The sequence below is a fragment of the Gallinula chloropus genome (assembly GCF_964237585.1).
Source record: "Gallinula chloropus genome assembly, chromosome: 13".
Classification (NCBI taxonomy): domain Eukaryota; kingdom Metazoa; phylum Chordata; class Aves; order Gruiformes; family Rallidae; genus Gallinula; species Gallinula chloropus.
Window position 1 is genome coordinate 9,650,376 of NC_140098.1, and position 26,582 is coordinate 9,676,957.

The window sequence follows — 26,582 nt, forward strand, 5'->3', positions numbered from 1 at the left end:
TTTGCCTCCCAACCCTTTCCCACATAGACCTACTAACATAAAAAGAGCTTCAATAATGTATTGATATTAAACTAAACAGATTCATGAAACTTCAATTCCTTCTGAGCCTTTTATCTCCATTTGAAAAATGTCTCTGACAGCTGATGCTTGTCCTGATATTGGCAGTTCTTTCCTTTGTGCTGTTAGGGACATTTCAGCAATAATTTTAAGGTATATGTCTTTCTAGGCCCTTACTGGAGATCAGTAAGCCTAGTCAAGTATGTTTGGTTTAAATGTACAGCAAAATTCTGTCTCCAGATAATATGCTTCATTATTGATCACTGAGTACATCTGAAACTGTGAGCAATCCATATTCTGTGCTGCCTCAAACCTCCCTGAACTTGCAGAATTACAATGAACCTTCCATTCCCCCTCTTAGGTGCAGAGGAGGGTTAGTAAGCAATAAGACATTTTTTCCTCACATAATGCTATCATGAGCAAATTTGAGTAGTAAAAAGAAAGCAGAAGACGAATAGATGAAACATTTATCAATAACATAAGACATTACCACATACACAGTGTACAAGCAGGAAAAAGCTCTAGAAAAAACACATACCATATAGATCTGATGGGATATTAAGCTACCTGGGTAGCCTAAAAACATTTACAAATCATTGCAAGCACAACATATCTACTATTATTTTCCACATCACCTGGCCATGTCCTGCCTCACCAGGGGCTGTGTCCAACCCTACTTATCCTCACCAGGCCTGATCCTGACCCTTCACTTGAGCTGACACCCTGGCCTGGCCTCATCCCATCCCTATGAAGGAGCCAAATATCTTTGGGGGCTGCCCCGGTACCTGCCCTGCTCCTTTGCTGGGGCAGCAAGACAGGTCATGCCAGCCCAAAGATCCCCCAACACCTCCTGGGCCCCAGGGAGGAGCCAGCCCTCACAGCATCCTCAGAGTCTCAGAAGGGTAACTTTTTGGGTTTAAGTAAAAAAATCAAAATGTGATTTGAAAATGTCATCAGTTCTCCCTCTAAATGACTTTTCATTGTAAGACTAATGAAATGACCCCTTTTCCAGTAGTTTCAATAAATTAGCTCCTGAGCATCTGTAATTGCCATGTTGCAAGCATTACCTAAGAGCATAACCTCTCATCACCTGCAGAAGAATTTCCTTCTTAGGTCAAAGGAAGAACCTTTGCTGAATACTACTTAGGTTTTACAGGAACACTGAAAAAAATAATTTCTTTCCCATATGCCCATGTGATATCACATGATCTCAGGAGGTAATTGAGACAGATGTGCTCTGCACTAATTGCTTTGGAGATTCTTTGACACTGAAGGTCTGTAGTTATCTGTAAATTCTCCAACCCCCCTAAATAAGTGTTCAACACGTGGACTTTGCTCTACAAACCCCAGTGTGAAATTACTAGCAAGAACTATGACTCAATTCCCTATCTGTCTTCACACATCTGTGTGGCATTGTAAAGGTCACTGTCCTTCAGGCAGCACTCCCACTTGTACCCAAGTAAGGCTTCAGTCTGTTTTAAGGATGAGGCACTTCCACTCTCTCCATCCTTTTCAGCTGGCCACCTCTCAGGGATCCTACTGGAGCTCAGGCTCTGTACATACATAGCAGCACCTCTGCATGATAGGAGCTGACCTGGGGCTACGAGCAGAAGGAGAGATAAAATATGGTAGGGAGAAGCACCAAAAGATTTTGTCTTGCCTCAAACCTATACTCATTATCTTGTAGTTTCTTTTTCTCTGACAGAGAAGATACTTTGAGAATAAATAAAAGACAGAGAGAGACAATGTCTTTTATTTGATATAAATGAGAAAAGTGAGCGAACATTTGGGTGCACAGTCCCTTAAACAGATCAGACCCAAGAAAAGAACAAATTTCAAGCTAAAACTAGTATTGGATTCAATAGCTCTTAGTTTAATCTAGAATCAAACACAGATTTTAATTTCTAAGATTCCAAATTATACCTAGACTCGCCACATGTTAAAACAAACATTCACATACCATAACTTCTTCAAGGAAATTATCCCACTGCATTTTGTAACCTGTCAGAGTATGCCTCGAGAACAACAGACTTTAATATTACTCTCAGGTTTTACTACATATGATACTCTGTTACATATCTCCACAATTAGACATCTTCATTTTCACCTTCATTTTATACCCTTAGGCAGTGGCTTCTTACATGTCAGTCAGCTGGTGAAAAGCAACATGCCTCTGTCAATAGCTAAACTGTTTTGAATGCAAGAATTAATCTACCTCTCTCTTTTCAGACATATGTACATATGAACAATTCTTCCTCAGTACTAATAAGCAGATATATGGCACTCCATGTGCATGGATATATGACCCTACAGTAGAAATTAGTTTTTCTCCATAATAGCCAGTAAGGTAATTATCTCACTATGTTCTGCAGCCAGCAACTAAATGCATCATCTTGCCAGAAGAAAGACTATGACATATACCATAATCTGAAAAGTATTACCTTCAGTGCTTTAATCAATGTTAACATTAACAGCACTCCTCTCTGGCAAAGCGTGAAACTATTGACCCCCTAAAGACCTATGCTAAAATATGACAGTATTTTATCCTGGAATTTAATTTGTATTTGCTACTAATTAAAATACGTGTGACAGGTCTCTAGCATTAACCCCAGTTGTAATCAAGCTGTGGATTGTGCCTTTCTTTTGCAACAATTTCAAGAGGAAACCTAGGGACAACGGTAGTACCAGAATGAATCAGAGAGAAATCCCATGTACTTCATTAAGGAAGCAAATCAGTGTCACACAGATGTAGACACATAAGTTGGTTCAGCAATGTCTCTGAAAGGAATTTAAAAAAAAAAAAAACTTAGAATGAAAAATATCAGCTAAGTGCAAAGCAGCAAATTATTCCCACTGGACTTTGAGCTTAAGTTCAGAGAGTATTATGAAGTGAAATTTGCATTTTTCTTTTCTCTCCCAGGGACAACCTCCACTCTCTGCCACCTCTACCCCTCAATATTCTACATTTCAAAACACTTTCTTTTTTTAATTCTATTTTCTGTGCACTGTGTGATTATTATTACTGACACATCACTCCAAATGACATTCACACTCCAGAGATATCCTATAATATCCTATAGGATCTACCAAGATTTCAACCATCCCAGCAAAGCGTAGGTGGAGTAGGTGCATGCTGGGGCTTTCCCATCTCTCCAGAAAGCAGTCCAGGTCCTGCCCCAATCCCCTTTATGGTCTCTTCCCTTGTCAAATAGATCATTTGTGTAACAGAAAACTCTTAACACAGCAACAAGCCCATCCCTTCCAAGGAGGGCAGTAATTCCTTTCTTTTCCCATCCCACCATCCTTCCTTAGGCAAAGAAAGTAAAATGAGAATACATCATCCACTTAAAAACATGACCAGCTGATAAAACAGCAGCCTGTAAACATTTCCAGGCATTTTACTGCAAGATTCACAGCTTACGTATCAATTGCTATGGATAGACAGATCTTTTCACTCAGGTTCCTTCAACTCAGCTGAAAGCCCCATGTTCTTATTTTACAGAGTAGATATGAGTAGGGACATGGACTTAAAATTGAAAACTGAATTTTGTTGTGAATGTAAAAATCAAGGTGCTGAAAAATTAAAACTCTTTTGTGAAGGTCTGGAGTGATGGGAGAAGCTTACAAGCATCCTCACAGCCATTTTTTGGTTTTGTTTTTTTTTTTTTTTCCCCCAGAAAAGAGGGACAATGGCTGGACCTTAAAATATTTTTGGGTGGTTGGCTTGGCTGTTAAGTTCTTGTGGCTTTATTTTTCCTACTCCTCGCACACTACTAAGTAGAATAGAGCAATGAAATGTACATCTGAAAAAGCCCAATACCAAAACACTCTGCCAAGAGTCTTCCATGATGTCAGCTCAGACAGAGCAGAGTTAACATGAAACTTTACATTCATGGGAACCTGGTTCCTCTGGAGACACCAGCAATAGTCTCTGCAGCCCCTGCACCTCTAGAAAGCCTCATGCTGAAAAGCTATGAGACCTTACAGTCAAGCTCCACTAACTTTTTAGTTCCAATATTTTTTTTGCCAAATTCTTTCCATTTTCTTCCTCCATTTATCTTCCCTCTGACAAAGAAGTAATTTAAGAGAAAAATACATTTTAAGAGAGTAACAACCCAGTTGAGATGAAAAGCAGTTACGATTTTAAGGTGAACTTTAGCTGCTATCAGTTGTACTGTGATGATAATGTTGGTGTTTCATGATGCCACCTGCAGCTCGTGTGATAGATGTGATTGTATATTTTCTTTTGATACACTCGAGAGGCACCCTAGAAGTGTTGTGTGTTTCCTGGTCATAAAACATGACTGCCAATCCTCTCAACCTCCCTGGAATCAAATCAAAATGAGAGACAGCGACCTTTCTATTGGGGAGAAAGAGTATGAATAGGAAGAAATAAAAAATAATATGGAGTGAATCTCATGAAACGCAGAATTATTTCTTCTAAGAGTAGTTACCACTTCCCACTGAGAAAGATTCTGGTACCCTCTCTTACACTATCATACTTAACGACCAAGAGATCTTTATTGAAATCAGTGGGGTTACTCAAGGCATAAGAAAAAAGGAATTTTGAAAGAAGACTGCAGAAGCCAGTCTGTCATTGCTAAATTAAACAATTTAGCAACATCTATTGTAAGTATATTCCATCCTTTTTGTTAATCTATTAGGTATATTTTCATAAAAATAAGCATACTTTATAACGATGGGATTTTATTTAAAATATAAATAATTCTATTTGCAACACTGATATTTACTTAGTTAAGCATGACTAAATTTAGGTTTTATATATTAGGGAAAAAACAATCAGTGTAATACTGCAATAAGTTTGCCAATACCAAAACATTAAGATGTATATTCAGAATTTCTAAGCAATACCCAGCAGTCTTAAGCAGTAGAATAATAATGAAGCATATTCATATGGGGTACCATTCTGTCCAAAGTTCACAATTAGAAGTCTGGAAAATATAATCCTGTTAGGTCACACCAGTTAATACCAAAAATACTACCTAACAATCCTCTGGTCACTCACAAAACATTGACACACAGAGGGTGTGACTGTAATCTTGATACAGCTATAATGATGTTGTTATTAATAAGCTTTGATTCATAAATATGATCAAGATGCATGTCCAGATTTTGAAATGCAGTTTTTACAAATAATATGTACCAATGGAGTGGAACAAATGAGTTGTATTAGGCTGAACAAAAGCTACCAAGGAATTAACAAGCAGAAGCAACAGTAGACTTATGGTTTAATCAGCTGAAGGAATTATATTGCCCTTTTTACCACATGAAATGAAAAAGGGGTCTGGAATACAAGATCTCTTTTTAAAATAGAGCAAGTTGTTCTGCTGGTAGCATTCCATGACCTCAGAAGGCTGGCTGGGAATTTGTTCTGTGTTGCAGAAAGAGCATGTTCACTGGTTGGGAAGTAAGAGGGCTCAGGTCTTCATGAGAAGTGTGGGAGTGGAGCTATTGCCTGGTTATGGACCACTTTCCTGTTTAGATTTCACTTAGTGCTTATATAAGACTGTAGGCAGGTATAGCTGTAGGGCCAACAGCAGCTTAACACATTAATACAGACATCAACTGAAATGCAAATGTAAACTGTAGTTCCATCTCCCTTGCAATTATTTACTACCCCATCTAATGTAGTAATTAACTTAGTAAGAACGTAAGGGACAGGCTCTCAACTGAGAAGCTTCCTTGACTTCAGTGGAACTTGCTTGGCTTAGAGTGACCCTGGCTCCCTCCTAGACCGAAATTCTTCAGAAAGCAAAGTAAACAAAATATGCTTTCCAAGTCACAACTCTAAAATATATCCTGTAAATTAAATTTTTTATTCTCCCTCAGGAACTGGAGCCATGAGAAGACAAAAATGTCAGCTTTTAACAAATATTAACCTTTTAATTCCAGTCTCTCTTTCTAGAGGGTAGCTGCTGGGGTGATAGGAAATACTGATGGACTATCCATCACACAGCTTCTGCCTATGGGTCATTGCACAGCCTTAAACAACCACAGAAACCAAAAAATAAATCTTTTGATGAAATACTTGCAATTCTTTAGAGACATTTTGAGCTAATGCCAGTGTTTATCCCAGAGTGGTTTCTCTGCTGTCAGCAGAAGCAAAGTGTGTTTATAATGCAGTTTGCATCAAGATTGAAACATGGTTTCATAGACGGAATCTGAGCAACAGCCAAGCAAAGCACCTGGAGACTATTTTGTCTGCATTATTCACAGTGCAGAATGCAAGATCAAAAGTCAGAGTTCATTCATGACTGTCCACATACACAAGGTTCTTTTTGAGATACTGAAATTTGGAGCAATGCATTTATCTCAGCTATTAGAAGCATTTATATTCCTACATTACCAAAGAGAATAGCCCCCAGCAGAAGCCTTCAGGCTCACAATTACACACACACAGTTGTCTGGAAAGAGATGTGGTTATACAGGGCATTAAGGAAAAAAACATTCTAAACAAAAAAGGTTTGCAGTATGCCATGCCCAGCCCAGCTTTTAGAAAAAAAAAAACCCAAAACAAGATGCACAGTAGAATGAAATTTGTTTGTTACATGGCATTTTATCTGCCAAATTCCCATCTCATAGTGTCAGTGAAAGGTCAGATGACTGTGGTAGTGTTATGAGCTGCATTTTAGCAATAAATACAAGAAGAGGAGTGGGGGGAAGCAACTGAATTTGGCCACTGCACAACTGGGGATTTTATGACAATATATATACACATGTGACAATCTTAGGGATTTCTCTGACAGTAGTGTAGGGATCCTCTCTCCTTTTGCCTTGCATCTGTTTTCAATGGCTACAACCTTTGAGCTGATGGTCCCCAGAATTCTGTGGGACCCTACCATCTATCCAAAGAAAATACATTTTTTTACAAGTCTTGGAATGGGTTCGGTTTGTATTTCAGAAATCCAGGAAACAAATAAATAGCAGCATACAATTAAATATAAATATCCCAATACTCACTCATATTTAAAGAAAATGTGGTCTACAGGTCCTGCCAATACCTCCTATCATGGATGTATCTCTTACAACAATCTCACCACACGAATTCTTTACAACTTCAGTTCTCTTATTTGAGAGCTTGCACATTACTCACTAGAAAAGGTATTTGACAGTTAAATATATTACATACAGAGTCTTTGTACTATGAATGCAAGTCCCTTCCCCCCCCAAATATTTTTTTTCCTTCTCCCTCCCCTTTATCAAACATCACTATTGACTGGGGAGCAAAAGCCCCTAAGATACTAAATCTTCAGACCATGAAGGGAAATGGAATGGTTTTCTAATGGAGTATATCTGAGTGCCTCTGGCTTTTAGAACCTGTCTTTAAAGTCTGCTTACTGAGGCATAGATGACCACTCAAACACAGACAGATTTGTCACTTTGGTTTTCAGGACACCCATCCTGTAAAGACCACAAAGTAATTGCGAGGACTTCAGTGGCTAGACCTTCTCTTGCTATTCATGAGGTTCTTGAATTGGATTTAATTTCATGCCAGATTTGACTCTATCAATGGAAGAACAGCTCAAATGATTTCTTAAGAAATGCCCAAATAACACTAGCCATTGTTACAAATCTTTTTATGCTCCATAATGCAGAGCAAGAAGAGATGTTTTGACTGTAAAAATCAAAGTTTAGCTACCATTGTCCCAAGGGCTATGGCAAATATTTTACAGTGCACAGTTACTAAGGACATACCTTTAATTATATTTCAGCCAATTTATAGTCTGGATTTTTAAAGCCATGGAAGTATACAAAAGGACACTAAGCCCTCTAGTAAACCTGTGTTATCAAGGTTTTCTTTCTTTGTCTCAGCCTTTCTGTTCAAGATATAATCCTTATGATGTTGTGACTGCTTACCTCTTCACAAGCTCTTGCACACTTGTTCTCATGCTATTGTGAGTAGCAGACTGATTGTGATCTTAGGACCAAAGTTTCAGCGTGTAACTGGCTGACTCAGAATGAGCTAATTTGCAGATGCCCTGAGGATTAAGAGCCCACATCAACTCAGGAACTAGGATGATGGAACAGAGTTCAACAATTCATAGATGCTATGTTTCATAACAGTTACACATCATAAAAATTTTTCACTAGTAAGTTTCAAAGTACTTGACCACAGAAAGCTTTTCAGCTCCATTTTACAGGCAGTAAATGAAGCAGGAAAGAGTTTGATAAGACCTACAGAAATGCAATAGCACAGTTACAAATAAAGCCAAGTTTCCTGTCTGCAAACATTATGACCTGCCCAGTTATCAGAGAAAAGAAAGCAAGTACACTCACAGCTGTACTCAGAGACAGTGATGGGAACCAAAAACTTCGGTATACCTGTCTCACTGCAGTCCTTTTATAACCCCCTTCACTAGTTGTAAAGATTCCCAATTCAAACATTAATTGATAATTAAGTAGCAGAACCTTATGAAATAAGTGGATTCCATCTTCTGGTTCCTTTTCTTAGCCAAGCATCTAAGACCTGGTCAAACCCTTTGCAAGAAAAACAAAAAAAATGAAAATAAACCAAAGCCACACCACAAAAAACCCTCATACATGTATAGTCAAATGTCTGACTTAGCCATCATTTCTCAGCATCCACAGTTACATTGTCACCTGGCTTGATAAAATTTCTTCGAATACATTCCTATTTTTAGCTCTGCTGCCATAAAGGTGATGCAAATTGGTTCCATGAAACCAGCCACAGAGTCATACTGATTTACACCACCTCCTCCACAGTAGGAATGTTAATAGCCATGTTATTTTTGGTTCCTTTCCTGAGGCTAATTAAAACTAGAAAGAACAAACCTGTTTTATGCTAGTTGAAGACTTCACCTTTGTCACCCAATAAAATGCTGAATCAAATGCTATCGCCACCACACCCACCTTTTCTGTGGTCTCTATAAAACAGCCTACAATGGTAATTCAGCACAATGCCAAGGCTTTCTAATGCCTGAGCTCACAGCTCCCAAAGTATTTGAAACTGCATTTCACTCCAAGCCACCTGGATTGTAGGCATGAAAGAGATGAGGTGGCTGGACCACTGCATGCATGTTAGTTTCACTTGGTGCCATCAGAATCCACTGTCAGTAGCTTCTGTATTTAGTAGCAGTCAAAGCAGTTTCTGTGTTTGACACAGCATTTGGATGTGTTCTTGAATTCCCCACAATGCACCAGGGATGAGTGATTTCAAACCTACTCTAACTGTACATTTAGAAGCCATTCTTGAATTCAAACATTTTGAACAAGAGCAGAAAGACATGAGTAAAAAACAACTCAAGTGATGGAACTGGAAGTAAAACACATTTGTGAGGAAGGAGAATGGAAACTGGAGAGAATATGTGATGAATAGATCAGTGGGAGAATCTAATTTCTTCTCCCTCATGCCAATTCAGTTTTCATACAGAGAGGATACTTACAGATGTCTTACCTTAACAAGAACATCAGACAAAAAAGTAGAACCAACTGCACAAGTAATAGAAAACAAAGTAATAACTATGCAAAGAAAAAGGGTTCATGAATTTCACCTGGTTTCAAAACTTGGGAATAGCTCAAAGGGTTCAGTAAGATTGAAATAACAATAAATTGCAATACTGGAGGGGAAGAAAGTTCATTCAGTAGAAAAGACAGAACAATTCATGTTTAGATTTATATTTAAATTAACCAGCAGTGTAATACAAAGTTACATTTACTCATACATAAAGTCCTGGGCAAGTCTACCACAAAAAAATCTACATTTTATCAGTGATGAAGCAAACATAGTTATGAGTCTATTTCGAACACATTTCACACGTACAGAGCAGACTTTAAGCCTCCAGAAAAATAAAGTCCCACTGGATATCTTCATAAAATCTACCTGGTTGTTTTCCTCAAGACTTCTTGTGAGTCATTACAAGCTTCTGCGAAACAGAGAAGCCTTTTTTTTGTTTGCTGGGTTTTTTTTAATTAAATAACAGAACAGCATGTTCTCAGTAGCTCTTCTGGTAGGTGACAATACAACTCCAGCAAAACAATTGGATGAAACTGTGTTTCCTTGTCTGCTTCAGACTTACTGGACAATTAGGGAGAAAAATGAAGGCCAAAGTGTGTGCAAACAAAAAGGTGTCTCTTCTCTCCCCAAAATAATGTATACTATCAGAATAAAAGTTTGAAATAGGTTTCCTACATTGTTTCTACAAAGAGCTGGAGCTACTGCCAAAAAACACAGTAAATCCAATTCAAGACAGCTGCATCAAAGAATCTATTATTGGCCTGGGCACACTGGTACACAAAAGCAGAGAAATTACTATTATATAACCATCAAGAAATGAAAAAATTATTATTTTGGTCAGAAACAAGTAAAATTCTAATTTATTTAGAGAATATTGGCTGAGATTTTCAACAGAGTGAAAAGAAGCTAGATGCCCATATTCCCCTGAATTTTAATAGCATTTAGGTTCCTTTGAGAAGCCAAGACAACACTTTCAATTAAACTATTTTGCATAATAATTTCATGGCTTGATCCTGATATGCATGGAGACAATTCCCACTGCGCTCAGTGAAAGTTGAGGGTAATCAGCATCTCTCAGCACCTGACTGAGAAAACCCAAACCATAAAACTTCCCAGTTACCTACTTCATGGATTTAAACCAGAAATCTAACAAAATAAACCCGAACCAACCCCCACAAACAACATACACCTAAAGGGCAATTGAACTGCTTATGTAAACAAGGCTAAAGGGAACAACCAACACCAACCAAAAAACAAATCAAAACACACTTCCCTAGGTGAACCTCAGCTACTGAGGATTAACCCTCCCCAGGCACTCCTTCATAGTAATAGTGATCTGATTAAGACACCCACCCAGAGACAGCAATGAGAGGCAATCCTTGTTATAGCACAAATGGTCTTTCTATAAAAACTGTACTTCCCATTGCAACTCATTGAGTAACCATATTGTGACATCATCAAATAATACACAAGTTAAACATTAACATATTAACATCTAATACGAGCAATGTACTATACCATGGATGGATGGTGAATGAAAGATTTGAATGTATTTTTGATTCCCCTAATCCTGTGTCTTTTCAAAGATGAGTAGATAATGATCGGCCATCAAGGTGGAAAACTTTTGGGCTGGAAACTCTCTTGGAGGTTTTGTGAGTTGGTTGGGCCTCTAGCAAGGGGGAGATACTTGGTTTTACGCTTTGCACACATTAATATCAATGCTAGGGATACATTAAAGTTTTAAGCACATGTTAAAAATTTTCTGTGCATCTGAGCCACTGATCTATATAACTTGTATTCAGGTATGAGAGCAGAAGGGTAACAACCTTGCCCAGGATTCCATGTCCAAACTAAGCACAAGTACCTTGTTTATTTACAATCTGAAAGAGTAAAAATGGTGTACAGAGTTATTTTATTTTCACATGGACTAGCACTCTGTCAATTCCCTTTAAATCCTAGAAGATACAATTAAAGGGCATAAAACTACCACCTGCCAGTCAGTCTAGTTGTTAACTCAACCATGATGACATTATAGTTGTGATACAATAATCCTGCAAAAACAGTATTACTGCTAGGCTGCCTAACAGGAGCAGCACCTGAATTTAAACAGTTTGAAAAGCACCAGGGTATAGATACTGGCAGCCTGTTTTAAAAGAGCTTTCTTAATTATTTACTGTATCTGAAGCAGTTCAAGCTCTCAAATGAAATTCTGTGTAATTCCCTCCCATCCAGCTGGATGCTGGGTGATCTCAAACTCCTAGAGAGGATCAGCAAAAACTGTGTTTTCAAGCCCTGTCACTGGAAGCTCTCAGTCCTCTGCAGATTCACTTGCAGACATTTTTGCAGTACTAGAATCATTTCATTCAAAACACATCTCAAAGAAGGTTTAAATAGCTACAGCAGAAAGTCTTCCCAATGTTTTGGATTTCTAAACCCTGTGAAATAGTAACTGTTCTTAGTTAGTGTCCTTCGTCATTAGTCATTTCCATTTAGCATAGCTTCTCTTACATAGAAACACTGAATATCCAGAGGGAATGCCAATATAATGGCCAAGCCAGATACCAGAACACGATAGTTGAAATAAAAATCAATACTGAGCCATACAGATCCTACAGTGCACTGAAAATAAAATTGTTTTCCACTGTAAACGTAATTTTAAAATCTAACATATTCAATGCATTTGATATTGATTATTTTAGCAGTATTTCTGAAGGCTAACAGATACAGTGTGTACCAGCTTCTATGTACTGAAGTACAAAAACTGCTTTTGTTGTCCTGGCAACAGCCAGGAAAAAATGATCTCACAAATCAAATTCAATGGAAATGCAGTGCTTTGCTGAAATAGACAACTAAATGATTTTAAAATATGGTAACTTAAAAATCTATTTTATGAACTTGAAACTGGCCTTTTCAAACAGAGATCCTTCTAAAGAGTAGACAGGGTGGGAAACATGAACTCACATTTTAATAAAAAATAAGCAGTATCAAACTAAGTTGTCATTCTGGAATATTCTGCTTGTATATATCTGCATTATTTGCTTTGGCTACCACTGTCAGTGGAGTAAAGGATCTCCATCTCTTCCTCTGACCAGGGAATCACACAGGAGGCTACTGGAAAAAAAAAAAAAGTGGTATGAAAGCAAATCTAAGGAGGTAATTTTATTGCAGTCTTAAGAAAGCATCACAAGGGACAGAGAGGAGGACTGGATTTGCGTGCCACTTAATGGAACAAGGTGCAATCAAGCATGTAACTTCTTGGAGACAGTCGCACTTCCTCCACAGTTAATAAAGGCAAGTATGGGATTGCTAGCCTGTACCCTATCTCCCGTATCACTTCATGATGCTGTATCCTCTGAACATCCTCCACCACTTAGCGCCTAACTGCAGAATGAGATTTGTCACCTTGATCTGGATCCTGCTGCAATTAATGAATGGTGTAAGAGTGTTTGCAGTTACATTAATGGTCTTGTACCATGTTTATTTTATTAGCATCTTCAACATGAATTCTCTAAGGAACAGAAAAAGCAAACAGCTAAATGCATTTCAAGATCCATAGGAAATTGAAATGAACCAGGGAATAAAAATATATCATGATAGGTCTTGATGAAAGTGAGATAAATAGGTTTACCAATTTATGGTAAACTGTATTTACATGCAGTCTCATAACATGTATGTTGGATTATATCTGAGATTATCAGATCAAGTGCCAATAAACTGAATGTAATGACATATAATTAACATTTCTTAAAAATATTCACTCTTCATTCATCAATGAAAACAGGATAAAGTTCATAAGAAATACCCAATATGCTGAGAGTGAAATCAGATACAAGAAAACAAAGTATTTTTGAGGTTTCTTTTGACATTGATAACCATTAACCATTTCATCAATATAACGTCTGTGTGTACAACTGCAAGAGGAAAATGATTTCAAATAGGATCAAAATACAGGGGTTTTTTAATAGTTTTGTTAACTATTTCTATATAATTGCTAAAAAATTACTAGAAATAACTTGAAGCTACAAAAATACTGTTTAAAGCACCATTTAGAAAAGTCATAAAAATCAAGAGAGTCTGAAATAGGTTATTTCCCAGAAGAGGCTAATGTAATTATATTATAAGATAAGCAAGTATCTGGTTAAAGAAAATATACTGTGTACATGTTTTTTATACATCACTGCAAGGGAATATTGACAACCTGGGGCACAATACCATCAGGAAATAAATTTAAAAAACCCCACAACCTTTCTGGAATGGTGGAACAGCTAATAAGCACCAAACACACATATTCTCCTTCTCGAGGAAGATACTGATCAGATGATGTTATCTTTTAGACAAGCTTTTTAGAACTGTTCAGTTCTGCCCTGTCTTTGCCTCACAGACAGTGACAGGTCTGGGATTTGTTGTAGGGTGCTTTGGGTTTTGATTTTTATTTCATTGACCAATGGAGGCTTTTTTCTAGAATCCTAATATCAAAAGGCATTTATTGCTTATATTGTTCATTATTGCTATATGCATTATTATCATTGTATACTGTATGCCCACTTAGAGTACTGGCCTTCGTTTATGGTACGTTTGCTTTTTTCTATGGTCTTATATCAAAAGCAGATTCCCAATTACATATATAAGTAATATGAACTACTGATAATTTTGTCTAACTGTGAAAGCAGAAGTACTGTAAGTAAACAACCACATAAACCTAGAACTGGTTTAAGAAATCTGTTCTGATGGGGAATGAAAGTGGTTTTCTTAGAACTCTTTTATTTATTTTTTTTAAACTTTTTAAAGTTTCTTTTATTTTTCATTTCTTTCCCTGAACTAAAACTGAATGCCCATGTGAAACTTCACCAGCTGCACCAGAAATTGAATGGGATTCATGCAAGAAAGTACAGAATGTAAAGTTGTCAAGGCAAGTTAAAATATCAACGCTGTACCACTGTACTTCAAGTGTCACTGGAATAATCCCTCAACTCTAGATCCTCTCAGCTACTGGGAGATTCAGCATCAACTATTCCAGTGCCAAAGTCCAAGATTCTGGGAGATGGAATGCATGATAACGTAAAAATTCTTTTGTTCCTCAACTGCAACAGTAATTTAGCGTAGACACACAGACAAGCACCTGTATGTAATGCAGAATACTTTGATGAAGCAAGATATGAGACTGCCTTAAATTAATCTCCAAGTCAGGTCAACTCTGGGAAGCCTCAGCTAAGCAAAGCTTTATTTAGTTTTTCAGCTCCAGATTCAGCTTCATGTTAACACAGTAGGTAAAGACAAACAAATACCAACAAAATTCCTACATTTATTTACAAAATACACATACAATACTTTCACTAAGCAATCTGTATTTTCAGTTGGATTATGGCTACAGCCTACAGATGTCACCTTGGGAATGTAACTGAAATATGACAGATTTTGCTAATAGCTTGTTTGCATAGGAAAGTTGGATGGAAGTTGAAGTGTGCAGTATAAAAATGTCCTGTAAAGAAATTAAATCTTCATTTGCAAGGATCCATATTCAATACAAAAGGGCCTCATTCTCACTTAGCTACTGACAGATCAGAGGTGATTTAAGCTTAAATATAAATATATCCACAAGGGGCATATGCTGTAATACAGCTAATTAGGAATGCAAATATTATTATACAAGTACAATGGGAAAAAACCCACAGTGAACAAGCCTGCAGTACCATTGGACATAAGAAATCCACCTGACTGGTGTATTTGCTAGATAGCAACCACTAGCTCTGTGGAAAGCTCACCAGAGTCATTTATTTGAAAAAGTAATTTCTTACACCAACGCTTTACTGGCTTGCACTTAACACCAGCTCTACTACATTTCCATATAACTCCTCATTCTCATACACTGCCTTTGTTTTTCACTGCTGGCAATTAGGTATTAGACATGAAGAAAGGAGACTGCAGTACATAAACTCTCTGTTTAAGCCCACGTACTCAGAGGGAACGTGGGGAAAAAGTGAGAAGTGTAAAAAAAAGAGATGGCAACTAAAAAAGCATTCAAAAGAGGGGAACTGCTGCAAGGATGGAGTCAAAAAAAGCTCACATAAAGATGCCTTCTCCACTCAGAGAGCAAGTCTTCCTAACTCCAGAGTTATCCAGAGATAAATCCCATCCCCACTTAGCTCAGACTCATAGAAGAAGAAGAGACTCTTTCAAAGTTCAAGAGAAGAGGTGGGCCTAGCCCTCTGGCACCAGCCAAGCCTTGCATTACCTTATCTCTGCCATACCGCTTCATGTATCTGTCTTTTCTCCACAAAGGAACATAAAGAGGTAACTGTTAAACAGAGCTAGCCTGTATTCATCTGAAAATAAGACAGGACTGGATTTTGCATTAACTTTAAAGTGAGATTTATGTTGCTCTCTTCTCAATTCCATTCTACCAGACACTCCCGACTCCTAATTCTAGGGATCCTGATCTAGTTCTTCAGTTCAATAGAAAGACTGTCCTTGAATTGAACTGTCTACACAGTAAACCTCTACATCAACAGACATGTTCCCCTGCTCAATATTAGGACACATTTAGATGGTTGATGAGTTAGCATAGGAAAGTAAGTATCTGTTGAACGTCAGTACATATTTTTAGAGCAGTTTTTATGACAGGCATCTTAAGACACTGAACAGTAAAATCAGACACTTAAAATAATTATGGAGCTCATTTAAACCAATTAAAATACTCCAGTGAGCAGAAAGGTCATCAGTCTCTCTTTAAAGATACCAAAGTAGAGCCTAATGCTGAAGGTAACTTTCATCTTTGCTTTGAGGTCTAAATCAGACAGGACTTCCTGCACGTGTAGCTGTCAACATGCAGAAACACAGGATTTCACAACCTGCGAAGTGGTACAGGGAATAAAGAAGGGAAGGTGTATGTTTTGCCTGTTTATATATGTTTGTCTCCGTAGTTTTCGTTGACGTGAAGTATTACATCAGCTGAACAAAACATTCCATGACACATTTAAATAGGGAACTTGGCCCAACTCAATATAATTGGCTTCATCCCCTCTATAGGTGAGAAAAAACCCAATTGTCTACTGACAGGTGTCACTTTCAAGTCTCAGTTATTTATTATCTCACTTTCAAGTCTCAGTTATTTATTATCTCAAAGATTTACTTGGTTAGAAAGGAAAAAATATCAGGAAAGACAAAAAAAAATGACACTGAACCCATGTCAAACCTAAGAGAAAGAGAAACAGCTGCTCTTGGTTTGGTCTGGCATATTCTCTACCGCTGGCAGCTGCTGGACCTGCTGTCCCGCTTTGCTCAGCAAAAACAGGCAACTAATATAATGGAACAGAAATAAGTTCATAGAAGTGAAACAATCAGCCTCACTGGAATGCACAAATGCGATCCAAGCACACACAATACAATGCCAGCACACACACACACACAAAGATACTCAGGCAAAAAGGAAGCAAAAGCAGTAGAATTTGGAAAGTTGTCTAAGGACAAAGGCAAAAGCTATTTAGCACATCAAAAGAACTTGCACCCAAGCCTTGAATTGCACACAATGAAAAGGTTCCTCTGATGCAATCACTAACATAGCTTCATAGCCCTCGAAATGCCTTTTACTCATTCTATGTGTCTTGAGCAATCTGGGCACAGCCTTGCAGTATCAGCAAGACAGAGAATTGAATTTGTGTCTTTCATAGCTCTTACACTGTAAAACAAATTTCTGATGCAGCTGTGATTTGAAAGAGAATTGTTCCTTAGCCACAAAGTCCACTGTAGATGGAGAGTTCCTGCTAAACCATTAGTCATTCTCAGAAAGGCAGCCTTAATTGAGCTGGAATTGAGCAATGTTGAAACACCAAGGTTTATATGTTGCATAAACATGCAAATAAAGTTGTAGCAAACAGTGTTTCAGCCTTGTACTATACACAATTTGCTCAGTTCTGTTCTTATTTTTTTATGCAAACCCTCCATGTTTGCCTGGAATGCAGATAGCGAGTGGCTAATGTCACTAGTAGGGTGCCCAAAGTGACATTTTGAGACAGTTTAAGTCCTAATACTGAACTTACTTACACAATCTGATCTAATGGCACAGCCATCAGTTTTCATCCAACATTTAACTGAGAATCTCTAGAAGGCCAACTCTGTCTATGTATAAGTAACCAACATTCATGCTATGGAGAAGGTTGAACAATTTCTCTTTAGCATGTGCACACGTACCCTGTGTATTGGAGAGACAGCCTGAATATAGAAAACCATCACAACAAGTGGGATGTTACAATGTAACGTGCTATTGACCAAGGAGATTTAAAAACCAAACCAAGAATAAGAGCTACAGTACAATATATGAGAGTCCAATACAAATTAGGACAGACTAATCAATATGGACAGATATAGCGTTCTTTCCAAATAATCAACTCATTTCCACTAACATTGTTTCATTCCAGGATCACAATGAAAGGAAATAGACTTGAGTTCCCCAGATCAGCTCCACAGGAACCAAATAGACTATATAAATGTGCATAAAACATGAGAAAACAGTGCATTCAACAATGAACTTCTGGCAGCACTCAGTGCTTAGCTAGCCAGTTGCAAAGTTAGATATGTGCCACAATGAAGAAATAAGTCAACTAGCCACATTCAAATTGTTTAGAGACATCCATTAGAGTATATCTGTCCAAAATGCAACATAATGCCAGATTGCTGACAAACAAATCAACAGAATTCAAGAACAAAAGTAGATCCTGGATTTCCCACATTAGAATGCAATATTAATAAGAAAGAAGAAAACTAGGGGTTTCAGGAACATATGTAAAGTAACCTAAAGTACTGTAAAACATGGTGGGTTTTTAAATAGGTCAACATATAACTGCTTCTGATCTGACAGTTTTTGAACAGATTTAACTCCATTATCTTCTGCAACATTAAACAAGACTAGAATAGTGACCAACCTTTTTTCCTACCTTCAACTCTTCAAGGCGTAGCTGACTTGCCTTCAGTAGAGATGTTCCTGATTTTACATCAGCTGACACAAGACAGGAGGGCAGTCGGATCCAGCTGAGCAAATTCTGCAACAGAACTCCAGCATGGTACCACTCCACTGAAGACAACTGCATTCCTTGGAGTAAAAAGTGTTTCTTATCCCTGGGGAACCTGACTTTTCCCCTACTGTCCAACTGTTCTTCTTCATAGCTTCCTTTGTCGTTAGGGCAGCTATGACTGATGCAGGTTTCCTAGGTTAAGAGAAGAAGTCTTCTTTAGTGCTAAATGAGTCAAGGATACAAACATTGTTTACATATCGCTGAAAAACAATATTTGCCTTGAAGCTACAATTGTCAGGTGTATAGTCGATCAAAGTCTAAACTAGATCTACTTTCTGTTTCTATTAGCCCTAGAGAGGTAAGTGTGAAGATATCAGAGTATTTTCCTTACTTCTGCATTCATTATTATCTAAATAATAACTTATTACACTGCCACATTGGGTTTCTCTGATTTGTTACAGAGGAGAGAAATAATTGTCTTTATTTTTAGGTTTTTGTATTTTGACAAGGACTAACACTTCTAGAAGTATAATACAACCTTAATGGGTCTTATCCTTCAAGAATTTAGGATCCCTTTCTTCAATTAGCAGAAATAGCCTTGAGTAAAATACTCCCTTGATTGCCTATTCCATAATTTTCTAGGAATTATTCACACTACATGCAACTCATTATTGTCAGCATTTGGTGGGACAGTTGATGAAGAAACAAATTCTGATCAGCGTCAATCAATCAATCCTAGATTATTTTCAATAGACTGACATGCCAAATTCCTAGCATTCTAATGAAAGATGCTAATAAGTGATGACCTGTCAACTCGATTGCATACTGAAGCCTTTATACAAAGTGACTGCTTTGTAGCCGCTCTGTAGATAAAGGGCAAAAACTCCAGAGATGAAATTGACATTAAAGTGTGAAATTAAATCCATGAAAAGAAGATCCAGAATGCAGGAAGCACACAGCAAGGAAAACAATAATTAACCTATAGCACAACTTAAAAGTCCTTCCAAAATTGCACAACAGTGAAAAGTATTTGAGTCAGCGGAAATAATATCGAGCACAGACTACTCCTGGACAAAAAGAACGGGCTGGGTTGAGACTGGAGAGAGGTGTCCCATCCCACCTCCCAGCAATATTTAATTTCAAAGAAAATGGAGAGTGATTTGCTTTTAAAGCAGACTTCCTGTGTTGTTCAAATATCACCTGGATGCAAGTGTAGCATTATATCCCAGCCTAGAAAACCTCTGTTCTATCTTAATATTTGTACTAATCTTCTGTTGCCATTTTTTATAGTTCTGCAGTTGTGCCTGCTCTGGGTAGAGGACTAATGGACTGAGCACACGGTGCTAGAGAAGTCAGAGCCATGGGTCATCCCCCTACATGTAAACGGGGAAAAAAACATAATCAAGAAAAGGCTGGCACCACTCTGGTGTTTCTTATAGCAAAGTATTTCTCTTACAGTTTCCATTTTCCCTGTTCTAACCATTAGCAGTAAAAAAAAAAATTATATCCTTCGTCACATATTGACTACTCACAGGTCATGCTTTTTTCAGTCACACATGCCAAAGCCCCACCAATTCTTGGCATATATTAGCATGCCAAACCCCACTGTGGCACGATCCAGAACTTCTGATGACAGGAATCAGCCAGGTGTGAGAAAATAGCATACAGCTCTTTTCTAGCCAGCAGAGGTTGAGTCCAAACGACAACTCAAAGCTATCATGATGCACTGCCAAGGACTCAAGGTTACTGCTTAATTCTTCCCATACATCAGAAAAGTTAACCATTGGAGCAAAATAGTTATGAGGTTACTCTTTTGACACCCAATTATTCTTATTTTATTGAGAGGAAACCACATTTCTACAGGGCTTCCTCAGGACCACATGCAGACTTTCAGTAAGATACTATTCTAGTCTGGTAAATACAGAGTTACACACTGTATACACAAAACTACCTAGTAGTTAAGCTGTTTGTATTTTCTTAGCAATATTTTTCATGTAGATTACTGACATTTTACAGTCAAAGCTTTTAATTATTCTTTTATCATGTGATTCTACTTTTACACAGATACATTCTTCAAGGAAAGAACTTGCTAGTAATTAATTTTTGTACTCTACTGGTTAATGCTAAACTAGCATGGACCAGAGGCAGCTGCAATATGTTGTTCTGTTTCAGCAGTCAATTGTAAGCAGTGAAGTTACAGTAAGCCTCGAGGTTACAGTAAGCCTCCAGTACATCAACATCTAGAAACCAGCTAAAATACAGCTCGTCAGAGATCATCTTTGTGTTGTGAGCCTGAAAGCTATGATTAGCAGCTAGATACTGCAAAAGAAGGCAGTAAGCGATAAATGTGATTTTATTGCATCTACAACTTCCTTACTTCAACTTTTGCATTATTCAGCAGAAACTTTAATTCAGCTGATTATATTTAAAATAAGCTAAGCGGGCAGGATAGATTTAGTAGATTAACAGCTGTGACACTACTTCTACTTTCAACTTTCACTTCCTAAAAATTAAGATAGAGACTGACTTATGTATTCTCTCCACAGAGCGAAGCAGACTATTATAGAATGCATTTGCCAAAAGAATAAATCATGATTGACAAAAAGAAATTTGTTAATACAATGGTTTGAGGCAGTTGACAGAAATTTTTGTCAACAGAATAGATTAAGGGATTCAAAAAATGAAATTTGCAGATGAAACGGCTTTGATGTTTCTGATGAAAAGTATTTTGTTGACAGAATGGATCAGAAGGAAAAAATGCATTTTCTCAACACAAGGGTTTTAGCTCCCTGACAAAATATATTTCATCCCCAGATGTTTTGGCTGAGTTGTCAATTATTCTCCATGTCTGCCATTAACCAATCACTTTGCTGTCGACTGAAAGATTTCTTTAGTAGCAGCTCTATGGAAGCAACTGGAGGTATTGCAAATGCCACCACAATTAATCACATCCAATCATTATTTTTGATACTCTAGCTAGTCCAATATTCACCAGTGTCAACTGAGCTAAAGATACAAATCAGTTTTGGGTTAGGGTTTTTCCCCCCTCCTTAGATTTTATTTATGCATAGATTTTATGACAATATCCATTCTGTTTCTCTGCTTTTTAGTAGTAAAGTAGCTAGAGTCTTCTTAAAGCTTACTTATACATGTGGGTTTGGTTCTTAAGAGTTTAGAAGATGCTTAGGCACATTCTGCAGCCAGGTCCCAGCCTGGCTTGCCTGATGTCACCAGCAAACACTCACGGGTTTATAACCCCTAAGATACTGGCATACATATCCCAAGGCCATTCAGGACGGAGGTTTGTCACGTAAATCCTATACCTGAACAAGCAAATACTTCAGGAAGAGTATATGTGGATCACTTTCTGCCTCATGAGCTGCCTTTACTTAGAAGCACGAAGGTGGCTGGTGGCAATAAGAAAATGCCAGACTTTCACCTTACTATGAAGTTACTCTTGGGAGGAAAAGTAGAAAGATGAAAATAAATACATCTGGTTCAGAAGAAACAGTTCCAACACTATAAAAATGTAGGCCATGACTCCAGCTGGATTTCACATAGGACAAAATGTCTGAGTGCAGAGTTCCCCACAGAACAAGGGGAAGCACAATCTGCAGGAAAACAGGCCACAACAGACTTGGTAGAATCTGCAAGACCATTATCAGGAGGAAGAGACAGAAGTCCTTTAGACCCTTTATGCCATGAAACTGTTCCCAATACACTTGCACAAAGCTTGACTTAGCCAGACCTCTAACTAGGATTTTTGGCATGGAAAACAACCCATTCCCCTCCCCACCCATCCCCCAAAAAAACCCCAAACCTAAACAAAACCAAACAAACTCAAAACAATTACAAACCCACACAGAAAAGATCAACAATAAACAGCTTTCAAGAGATATCACTTCTGTGTTTACCATTGTTTGAGGAGCAATGTAAGATCTTCTTTTAGGGTACATATCTTATCTCACAGCTTTCTGCAAGGATGAATCATGGCTTACTTCAGAGAAACTGCACCTGTAAGACAAGCCTTTAGAGATCTTACTGAAACCTGAATAAGGGAAAGTAATGAGAGGAGATGGCAAAGCTCTCCGAGTTCCTGCTGGAAACAGGCAAAAAAACCGTGCAGCACTTGTCAAGTGCTGTGTAGCGTGACTGCAGCAATCTGAAAACAGATTCCTGGAGCCCTCTTCATTCTGGGTTTAGCCTCACTCTTTTTAATAGGCAATCCCTGTGTGTTCCTAGGAAAAAGTTTATCAGAATCTGGGGAGCACTACATACTTCACTCCAAATACTTTGCACAGTTTATTATGTTCCATTTTCAAAATAAAACTGCCTGCTTTATTGTCACTGTCATTACAGTGCTTCATTGTATTCCCACTGGCTTCAGGGTAAAGAACTACTGCTCTGTGCAAAGGATAGCCAGGCTACGGAAGCAAAATTGCCCCCTACACAATAACTACATAAATCTAATTATCTGTGAGGACAGTCCTCTTTTGTAATCTGAGGCCTCATAGTTAATTAAGCAGAGGTTAATATGTTTCTTCCCTCCCACTTCCTCTTCAGACTGACTCTTTCCCTGGTCACTGAAATAGTGGTGGTTAATTCATACCATCACAGCCAGTCAGCAACAAATCCAGCACTCCTGAGTTACCTTGTTAGCATCAAGTAGTAAGAACATTTTTCTAATGGGCTCATTTCCCAATGCTGTTTCAAAATATTTCTTGATATAAAACTTTCCAGATAAACACCAAAGCTGTTGATAGCAAAGTTATTGCACCTGCACACTTTAATTGACTAGGGAGGCATATCTTCATAATTGGTATTTGCTAGCTTTCAAACAGAGGACTTTTCAGTGCAATGAATTTGGGAATTAATTCACACTAACAACGCAAACATTCCATGAAGTGAAATGTAGACAGAAATGATTAGCCAGTTGGGCTCAGCCCACACGGGTGTAGAGGAGTACATTTGGAACAGGGGTAAAACAAGTCTTTATTGTTTCCATCTCTACCCGAGCAAACACATCCACATGACTCAAAGAAAAAGCAAATCATTGGATTGCCATGCAAGAACACACTCCATACAAGACAACTAATATTGCCCCATCCATAAAGTCACAGTTTGGAGAGACTACTGGTACATTCCCAGGACAGGAGGAATATCCTGACTGCAGATCCTGAAGCACAGATAATGTAGAAAGTGGAATTGATCATGATGAAAGTGCAGGTCAGAGATCTAAGAGGGATGTGTCCAGACCTCTTAAAAACCTATCTAGCTTTCTTTAGGAACCACACTAAAATTAACTGAAAGACCAAAATATACAGTGGATATGCATTTCTTGAAGTCCAGCTGAGGGCCTGATACTTCTTAAAAATAAACAGTAATCCTAAACTTCCAGATGATCTATCCAGTATTCATGGACATCAACGACCTAAAGTCATACTATCAAGACATCTTACACCCATTGTGCTTGGCTCCTACTGAATTCAATCAAAGCAGACTCGTTTTACTCCTTGAGGATTCTGATAATGACTCCTTTTGAAGTAATAGGTAACACTGTTAAAGTATGTTTCTAATATAATTGGTTCATAATTTGGTTATTCTTTTTTCCTATTTTCCCTAACAGTGCAGAGCCAAAATATGTAATTTATGAAACTCTCAAATAAGTGTTCTTAACTTCACTTGTAAATATACAATATATAACAATTCTGGACAACAGAAATAAACAACCATCTCTTTCATAATGACTTGGGGGGAAAACCACAGATGTTTAAGATTATCTTCATTTAGAATTTAATAGCATTAAAAAAGCTTTCCTTTCTACTAAAGCAAAATTCTGCCATTACATTTAATGAACAAGGCACATAATCAGAATAAAAATTATGAAAAAATATAACAAGATATTAGCTATCCCTCATTTTATGTGACTGCCGTGGTCATCTTATCACATCTCTCAATACAAATCCCTTCCATAGTATATCTCTGTACGATGCCTCGTACCCTGGCACTTTTCGGTAGTTCTTGCCTAGCACTTTAGAGGACTATTCACTTCAAAGAAATTATTTCTGAAATTCAATTATGTAAGAGATATGTTAATACCTAATTAGTTGACAGCTTGTATGTCATGTAATGTAGCTACACTACTCAACATCAGGATAAAGCAAACTTATCTCAATGAACACATTTGCATTTTATAGTACAACACACTACTTTGCGATATAAACAGACAAATGGGGTAACACAGGAGACATTTATTATTACAAAGTGGCTGATGATGGATATGTATATTTAAAGAAAACACTCTGACAACCAATCAGTAGCCATTAAGCAATCTCCTTTGTGTTAAGTAGGTCGCAGCATCCTCTGCAGAGAATCTGGAATCCATACAATAAGAGAGAAAAATATATCCTTCAGCAAGTTCCCCATCTAAAACAGTTCTTCTACCTGTGGTCTATTGACTGACTGCAAACCTTTCTAAACACACCAAATGCCTGTCACTACACAAGAAAACCTAATAAATAAGCAAAGTAGAACAGCTAGTAGATAAATAGTAAATGTTAGTTCCCTTTTTCCTGGCTGTAAATGAAAATGAGTGTGGCAACGCTCCACAAGTTAGCCTGTGATTCTTTTTCCTTCCAAGAGATCAGGGAGTCCTCCAAGAGATCAGGGGAGAAAAAGAGAAAAGTGTGATCAGAAAGAATGCAGAAGAAATGATCCTGAATCAAGACACTTAAATTGGTTGGTAAGGTTGTATTAAATTGTCCTTTTAATGAAAAAACAGGGTCTCTCCTGGCATCCGTGCTGTCAGAGTAGCAGACCTTACTTAAATAGTAATTTATACCATCCCTTGGTCTTACATAGAGCTTCACAAAGGGGAGAAGTATCTATAAAGTGAGAATAATGGTAAGTGAAGTTACGTACAACTATGTATTTATTTTTTTAGTATGTCACCAGGAAACCCAGAACTCAATTGTGTGAGATCTTCAAGTTTCCAAACTGGCTGAGGTCACATTGCCCCACATTATCCCTGCACTCATCAGATTCCCACTCCGCACTGTATTTTTCACACATCTAGTGTTTCTCATTTGTATCCCACAGGCTGTGAGACTTTTTTCTTTTTTTGACTGATACTAAGACCACATTGGATTACAGATCTGAACAGCATTCTCTGTTATGCAGTCAGCATAAAGCAGAGGTGAACTTAGCAGGCAGCATCTCTCCCGGAATCACTGTGACCTGCAAAAGGCAAGGTTTCATGTTCCTGATGGTTTAGTCCCAGCCAGTAACTGAGCACCACACAACTGCTTGGGCACCCCTGCTCCCCAATGGGTTGGGGAAGACCATGGACAGAACAGTCATGGCTTGAGCTAAAGATAGTTTAATAGGATAACAAAGCAAGGGAATAATAATATATGTAAAGCAAGTGATACATAAATGCAATTGCACACCACCCATAGGAAAATCAACAAATGGACTCAAGAAAACCACAGAACACCAAACCCTGATGCTCAGTCTCTTTCTGAGCACCAATCCCTCCTCCCAGCTAGATTCCCCAACTATATACTGGGCATGACATTCTATATTAGGCAATATCCCCATAGCCACTCTAGATACCCTGTCCTGGCTTTCCTCTCCAGCATCTCATACACCTGGCACTGTGAGAAGCTGAAATCTCCTTGATGTCCAGGTGGTTGTGGTCTCTACACAAAACAACTACAAATATCAACGTGTTAGCAATGTTATTCTCATCTTAAATCCAAAACACAGTACTGTACCAGCTACAAGAAAGAAAATAAACTTTTTCCCCCAGAAGCAGCCAGGACAGTGTTCCTGCTCCAGTCAGTGGTTTATGGTAATCAAACATCTGCAGCCCATGTAACATTTCAGCTTTTCTTTCATAGACTAACCCAGACATTTTGCAAGTTAGATTCATGTAACAAAGACAACCACAGAATTAAGTTAACAGTTTAAGCTCCTAGCCACAAAGTTTGGACTAAGAAACTCAGAAGTACTGAAATATT